The sequence below is a fragment of the Polyodon spathula genome, chromosome 12 (assembly GCF_017654505.1).
Source record: "Polyodon spathula isolate WHYD16114869_AA chromosome 12, ASM1765450v1, whole genome shotgun sequence".
NCBI lineage: Eukaryota > Metazoa > Chordata > Actinopteri > Acipenseriformes > Polyodontidae > Polyodon > Polyodon spathula.
The window spans coordinates 40,329,156-40,337,610 of NC_054545.1; positions in this window are offsets into that span (position 1 = coordinate 40,329,156).

Below are 8,455 nucleotides of genomic sequence, written 5' to 3' on the forward strand. Positions count from 1 at the left end.
CCCATGCTGTCACTATGCTATGCTTTTACTATGGGGAGACTTTTATAAAGGTGTTGCTGGTGTGCTAGCACATTCCAATTTCTCTTTGCTTTTTAAAGGTTAAGCTTGTGCCTGTTAGATAAACACCACTGCTTTTGTGTAGCTGGTTGAACAGAAGTAATGGTGGCTACTGCATCAAATAAAAATAGCTACATTGTGTAACAAATTTACTGGATGTGAATTATATAAAATGCTTTCTATTTTGGAAGCCTACTTCAACAAAATGTAGTTTTGTAGGAAATGCTTTGCTAACGTGAACAAGTCTCTTTGATTTACTACTGGGAGTGCACAAGAGGTATTGTTTCCAACTTTTTTTAATCACATATTTCCAAAATTCTTAATCGCCTATCATGGGTCATATCAACTGGGCAATACACTTCTCAACACGAGTACACATCGGCAGAAAAAAAGTCTTCTGAAGATCAGTGTATCCAGACCCCATCCCCTCCTGCAACAATGCTGGTTTTCTGTTCCTACAAAGTGCCACTCGTTTATATCAGAGCCCCAGTATTGTTGCAGGAGGGAGCATGAACTGGATACACCGTGTTGTTTAGATGAAGAAATCTCTTCTGGCGAATGCTACCAAGTAAAACTTGAAAAAAAAAAAATCCTTAGTTTATTTACCTATGATATGTGAATCAAAACAAAATAATCCTGAATAAGGACAACAAAGTTGAATGTCTTTCTTGTAAACACTTCAGGGGGCTCTGTAACCATTTAAGGGCTGGCATTAGAAAGTGAATGTGTGAAAACAGCTTTTGATAGTTTCAAAACTAGAAAAAGTAGGCATCAATGAGCCATGTTTAGGTGCTTTGAAGTATCCATTAGCATATTTTAAAATGTTATTTTCAACTCAGGAAGTTTAACGCTATGGCAGTGGCTTGGATGATGGCTATCTATATGTCATTGCATTACTCAGTGTGTGTGTGTGTGTGTGTGTGTGTGTGTGTGTATGTATATATATATATATATATATATATATATATATATATATATATATATATATATATATATATTACACACACACATTATACTAAGTTACAAAGTAAATTAACAACTAAGGGTCTGTCAAAATTCCATCTCTTCTTGTGTACAGTGATGTCATCCCATGCACTGAACATTTGACACAATTCTGAAGTTAAAAAAAAACAACACTTTTTGTGCAGGGCGTCTCTTATTACAATGGAAATCACTTTCCATAGATTGGGCTTCGCTTTGCCGTCCTATTTCACCCAAACTGCATGAGAGGACATCCTTGCAGCAATGACACCCTAAACACAACGTATACACTTTAAGTACAGCTGAATAATAACATATGGTAATCAATTCATTTGCTCTCTTATAAATCAGCTGTGCTGTAGTTGTTTGTTACTAGTTCTGCAATGTTAACAAGAGTGGTTCTCTTTCCTAAGGTACTGTTTTTGTTTGTTTGTTTGTTTGTTTTGTTTTTTTTTATACCCATGCAAAAGTACTTTGTACTGTACTAAGTGTCATGTACTTTGCAGTTTCTTGCCTGGAGACTTCAGTATCTTTCAGAATTGGATTGAAATAGAAAAAAAAAAAAACCTTCAGGTGAGAGAGTCTTTGTTGTGTATTTAATTCCACCTTGTCTTCTGCTGCTGTGTTTCATCAGCTGACAGGTTTAGTTCAAAGAAACCACAGACAGGCTCCATCCCTGACCCTGATAAGTTACTCAAGGGTCACTGGGTAAAGCTGCTGTGTAAAACAAAGCGTGTTGTGACAGAGCTCCTTTTCAATGTGAATAATAGCAATAAAAACACTTTGTGTCCCAAAAAATGGGAAAGGACCAGACAAGACTTTGTCATTAAACTCTACTTTCAACACTAGTATAAAAACAAATACAAACGTACTTTTAATAAGGGGCTATCCCATGATGTTGAGGAAATGTTTTCAGTTCTCTCATTTGCATAATGATGTCCAACAGTGGATTCAAATACCGTTGTTCAGAACCTTTTATGCGGTTCTGAAATATGATTATTTTTCATAAGTCTGTGTTAAAGTGCTTTGACTGCGAGTGCAGGACCTGCTCTTTAGTTCTAGTTGTATCCCATAGATATGTGCTGTAGGTTAGTGTCTCTATATTAGTGCTATCACCATCTAGTGCACAGCAGTCCTTTACCAGCCAAACAAAAGGTAGCTTGACTCTGAGTGCTCTTGCTAATCTAGCTTGTATTGCATAAACGCAGGCAATTGGAGCAGAGCATCTCCTGAACTCAAGTGAAAACACAAAACCCAGACTAATGCCACCCTCCCTCCCCAACAGCCACAATTCCTGACAAAACAATGTTACAAAGGCAGGGAAATCAATACAGTGTGTACCTGCTGCTGTTGGGTGTTTGAGAGTATTGTATTTCAAATATAAGACACACATCTGTCAGTTATATCCTACAATTGTTATTTTCAGTGCCCGTGCATTCTACATTAAAAGGGAGTGATTTGTTAGAAATAATTCACATTATTGTGGATTAAAAAATCTAAGAATGAAATTAAATTTGAGACTACTTTGGACTTGCAAGGAAATTGTTACATAACATACTCTATTTCTAATTAAGTGCCTTGAGAGCTACCATTTTGTTTATGAAACTACAGTAATAACAGCCTGAAACTTGTTAGAAGACATTGTTTTTATATTACAGAAAGCCAACATCTCTTTACAGGTGTACTTATAAAAAGTCAGTGGTGAAGTGTGGCTGATGTAACGATTTCACCGGTCTGTAGTAACTGCAGTTAACAGCTAGGTCTACAGCTCATTCGAAATGTTCAAATATTTTCTTATGTTCTTTGCAGGAAGGCATGGGCAGGTTTTGTGTTAAAGTTGCTCTTTTAAAACGTGCATGATTTGTGTTGCATTTGCTTTTTTACTCTGTTTTATATTTTTAAAAAATGATCAGTTTTGGTACATTTCTTTAAAAATACAAATAAAACATTTTTTATATTTCTGCTGCAAGAGGCAACACTGCTGACTCATTGTATTCTTTGTACTTGCAGAGTTAAGAGTTGTATTAATGTACAAAAACAAGGGCACTTCCTTTATTGCTTTTTGTGCTTATTTGAGTAAAAAAAAAAAAAAAAAAAGGAATCCTGTATTTTGAAAGAGCAGGGACAAGCCAAAGTGCCTTGTCCCATTAATTGTTTCATTGTAGTAAAACAGTACACAAAAACGTTTTGAGTGAGCCAATTAGTGGATGAAAAGCAGTAAAAAAAAAAAAAAAAAAAAAAAATCACATCGGTTATATTTAGTTTCAAATACAGTGCTCCCTTTTTATTTCCCTATCTGACTTTAAACAAAAACAAAAAAATGGTTTGAAAGGAGGTGTATGTTACAGAGTCAGGATTCGGTCAGTCGCAGACAAATATAATCATTTTGCGATTTGAGCATTTAAAAAATATCAAAGAACGAAATTAATGGTTATTTCGGCCTTTCCGCAATTATTTTGCTCAAATTGCGAACTGGAAAATACCAAACAAGCAAAGAGCGAAAAAGAAAAGAAGACGGCTTCTTCGGTCTTTGGTCTGCTGGAGGATCTCTGGAGCGCCTTTACAGTCGGAATGAATTTCAATTGCCCATAGTTAATTCCTAACTTTGAACGACGTACCCAAACAAAACAGACTTTCTCTTCGTACAGCAGCGGCAGCTGACTCTGGCTGTGCACGGCTTCATTTCTTACAAGTGTAACAAGTTTTGTCAAACAAAGAAGTGCTTCTGTGTGCATAAGGGTGTTCAGTGCAATTCCAAATGTCACAGCAGCAAGCCTTGCAAAATCGAAAACAAGATACAGTACAGTGATTTGTATTAATAAATTGTGATTTTTTGAGTTCTCATTATGGTTTCTTTTTAAATGCACCTAATTTGATTGAACTACTTTAATTTTACCTGACTTATTATCTAAACAATCAAATCAGTGTTTTAAAATGAGGCTCATTAGCTCAGGGGAGCTCTCCATATGTTTTCTTTTTAACATGTTCATTTACCAAAGTTATCATCTAAAATAAAAAAAAAAAATTTAATAAGGTGTTCTTGTCAAAAAACAGTCTCCCTCTATGAGGCGCGGGACTGTATGGTACTGATCGGGTTTGCAAAACCCGGACCTAAAAAGTGGCAGTTCAGCCCTTCCTCTCATTTATGACAGTGTGAAATATTTAATAAACATACTTACAGTAGTTTTATATGAATAAAACAATACATTTTTAACTGTTAGGTTTTTTTTTTTTTTTTTTTTTTTTTTTTTTTGTCCCTCTAAAATTGCATTTTCTAATTGACAAGGCGAGAATGTTATTTATGAACGCTTACCAGGACCCTCTTACAATTAGATCACAGTCTCAATGGGTTACTTCTTATACAAATACATAAGATAATGAATGAATGACGTGTATCTCATAAATATAATTTACTGATTGTATGTTAGAATTTTACTTGATGCCCATGTTTAACACCCCGCAATTAATTGCTATTCAGTCAATGTCTTGAAGTCTAGACTAAGAATCTGTTTCTATAGCCTGGCATTTTCATCCAGATGAGTGGATATCCGCTTGCCCCCTTATTGTTCCCTCTATTTTTTATTTATTTTATTATTATTTTTATCTCGATTAAACATTTCATTTTTATATCACATCACATTTTTATACAGCTTATATATTCTGTTCTGTTTTTATTCTGTTCTTTTTTTTTTAAATGCTTACTTTTGTTCAGTTTTTGCCTTTCTAAAGCGCTTTGTGGCGACTTGCTGCAAAAGGCGCTTTATAAAAATAAAATTGAACTGGAGAATTGGAGATACAGCGTCTTCAAAATCTTCGGGAATTGACGACGCTGAAATTGGCTTCTATTTGCGGACATCTTCTTATTCGCAGCCAGCAAATATAACACACATTGAATAAGTAAAATCGCTTTGGGCCACTTATTTAAAAGCTGATTCTCAAAGGGGAGGACACCTCTACCTCACCCAACGTTTTTACCCCGGCCCAAAATTGATTTTGATGCACTACGGCTACTTAATGTACGTCTTCTTATGTGGGCCTCTGATCTCTGTGCAAACTGGTTTGCGAAAAATGCACGAATGTCCGGGATTTCTCCTGCTCGTAAGAACAGCAGGCGGGTAGACGTCCTCTGTGGAGCGTCGCTGTGAGAGGACTTGCGTGCGCAGATTAAATGTTCACTGTAGTTTTATTTGTCTGTAAAAGCTTTTCCTGTTACAATGCATTGTTTTATTTCTAGTAAGTGTTCCTATTTTAAAAAAAAAAAAATTACATTGTTTCGTTTGGATTTAATAGAAAATCTGAAATGGCTAGATTTGTTTTCAACAGGGTGAACTCCCAGTCCATATTGACAAACTGATTAATATTGTTAAAACGACTTGCAAAGTCTTGAAACTAATTGGAAGGTCTTTTATTTCATAAAGCAAACTATGCGTTATGCATTCATGGTGTAATGGATCCTATTTTTTTTTTAAATCATTGAGAAGATTAGGAAACAATTAAAATATATAAAAAGCTTTGATTTAATGATAATCTATTTACATTTTAATGCTATGCATAGATTAGGCGAAAGCAACCCCCGACCCCTTTACAATGTCCTTAATCCTATAATGCTCATTTGCCAACTATTTTCAGAATCAGCCTCCTAATTCAAGAGACTGGGTAGGTCGCAAAGCACTATGGTTAAAAGTGAAAACGTTACCCACGTAACGTTTTTTTTCCCCCCGACAGCAGAAATGGAGGCACGTTCATCTGTTAATGTTTCTCTTGAGAGACTGGGTTGGGTTTTTCATAAGCAGTACATTGTATGTGTGTAGCAGGACAAGAAAAGTGTTTTGTGCCAGGAGCGGAATCGAGTTATATAGCGTAGCTTCCCTCATCACTTTTTTGGGGGTCATTATAGTGTTAAAATAATAACTGTTTCAGACCCTAGGGCAAATACTTGTCTTGAACTTGTTTCACCAGCTATTAAGTTTAGGGCTGTATTTCAATTCGTTACAATGTTTCAAACTAGAGTTCTCAGGCAATCCAACCGATACATTGTTTCAGATCATAACGCCTTTCAACCACGAAAAGAAAGCAAGTACCTTGTTTCAAGTTTACACTTCAGTTAACTCCAAAATACAGATTTACATAGTACAGTACACACATAGACAAGGTAGCACTAGAAGTTGAAAGGATTGTCCCGTTAATGCAGCAGAGAAGTCTGAATATAGATTTAGTATGTGTTTTGCGTCCAAATTCAGAATGGTTGCACAGTATTTCCTGTGCTTCGGAACAGTTTAGGATTCTGGTAGACCATTCTGTTTTAGGTTAGGTTGCCCGTTATAACCCACGCTGTTATAATGAGCAACAATGTAGCAAACTGTTACTTTCTTTTCACATCGTCTTTAATCTCCCCGCAAACTTAATAAAAGTGATGCATTATTTTAATACATGAAAGTCTATAAAAGTAACAGGGAATACTTGCGCCCTCCAGTAATTCAAAGAATGTATTACGATAATATTTGCGGCCAGCAGATTAACGGTGTGTGTTATCTTTAATAACGGGAAAAAAATACGTAGCATTTTCAGTCCTATAAAATACCTAGTGCATACAGGCACTAATGAAAGTGTCTCTTGGTTTTTGTGTGACTGCTATTGTTGATATTGCCGTAGTGGATACCTCACAAAAGGGTAAATTGAATGACTAAGTAATTTATTACATTGTCAGTTAGAACATTATCCGGCGGAAACTTATTACATATCTATTGAGCTATTACATTATTGGGTGATTTACATTATAGGCAACAGATACATTATTGAGGATTATTACATTAATGGTTGTTAAAATCATAGTTGTGATTAATTCTTCATAATCAGCTAAATGTAGATCTACAGCAATTCATGCGGCAAAAACTAAACAAAGTTTAAACAAACAAAGACAATCATTTAAATATATATTTTTTTCTATTTATGAACACGATTAAAAAAATTGAAGTGATCATACGCGTTACACGGACCCGATCGTTAAGAGAATTGTCATTTGCAACAGCGTGGTGGTACTTCTTCATTTTTCAATCCTCGCGTGATAGGGGTGTAACCCCTACAGTGAAGACGTATTTTAAAACTGAGCACGCAAGGCCTCGCATAGAGACGGTCCTCTCAGAGCACGCCTCCGGCCTGCAGTTACACTCCTGGGCAGTACAGGGTCCAGGATTTGAACCTGCTGCTGTGGCTTATAGGATTATACTAAAAGTATCAGGGCTGATACTGCGCTTTGAACCCCAAATCGTTACTGCACACTGGATAAGCGCGGAAACTTACTGAGTCTGCAAAATACGACTCCCGGACTTAGGCTTTGGAAAGTTGGTAACGTTACGTAGTGCATCAAAATCCATTTTGGATAGGGATAAATGTGTGACCTAAATAGGGTTCCCTTCTGTGAGAATCAACTTTGAAATTAGAGGCCCAAAGCGATTTTACCTTTGAGTACCCCAGTTAATTATTCAATTTGTGTCACATTTTCGGTATTCAAGTTAAGCTGGAATGCGAATAAGAAGCCAACTTCACCATCGTCTGGAATTGTCCATTAGCTCAACGCTTATTTCGCAATTTGATTATATCACTTAAGACACAAGCTGTCCCTTTTGTTTTGTTCTTTGCTTGTTTGGTGTTTTCCATTCTGCAATTTGAGCAAAATAATAAAGACCAAACTAAACTTACATTACGTTCTTTGGTACATTTTAAATCTTCAAATCGAGAAATGGTTACTTTTTATCGGTGATTGACCAGATCCTGACTAGTGTAACATACATAAAACAAGTAAATTACTGAAGATTCTTATATGGTCAAATAGTTTCTACACAGCTAAATATATATATATATATATATATATATATTATTATATATATAATATATATTATATATATATATATTCTTATATATGTAAAATCTAGTTCTTGGAAACTTCACTGTCAACCTTAAAAGCAGCCTGTGTGTTCCAGTGTGCTTGCAATTTACTGTTTTTGTACGGTATTCCATAAATATTAAACATGAGTGAAGTTACCAAATTGTTCCTTCTGGATAAAATACAATTATACTTAAAACCAAAGAGCTAGTGGGTGGCCTCTTTGTGAGGCCACGGGATTAATCCACAAGGGGAGCTGAAATAGCTCATATCAGTCTAAAACAGACTGCCTCTGGGTGGTGGTTTGAGAAAAACCTGTTTGGAAGGCAATCCAGTGTGGAGCCTCTGCTATATTCACATATATCAAATTTCACCAGTGACTCACCAAGCTGTATGTGGATTAAAACAATCTGTATACAACTACAACCACTGTTGCTTACCATTCATTTTAGCCAAGTTTGCAATGTCTATTTAATTTCCCAAATGGCTGCCAATTGTGTAGTTTACTGAATCCAAGGCAATAAAATATTGGTT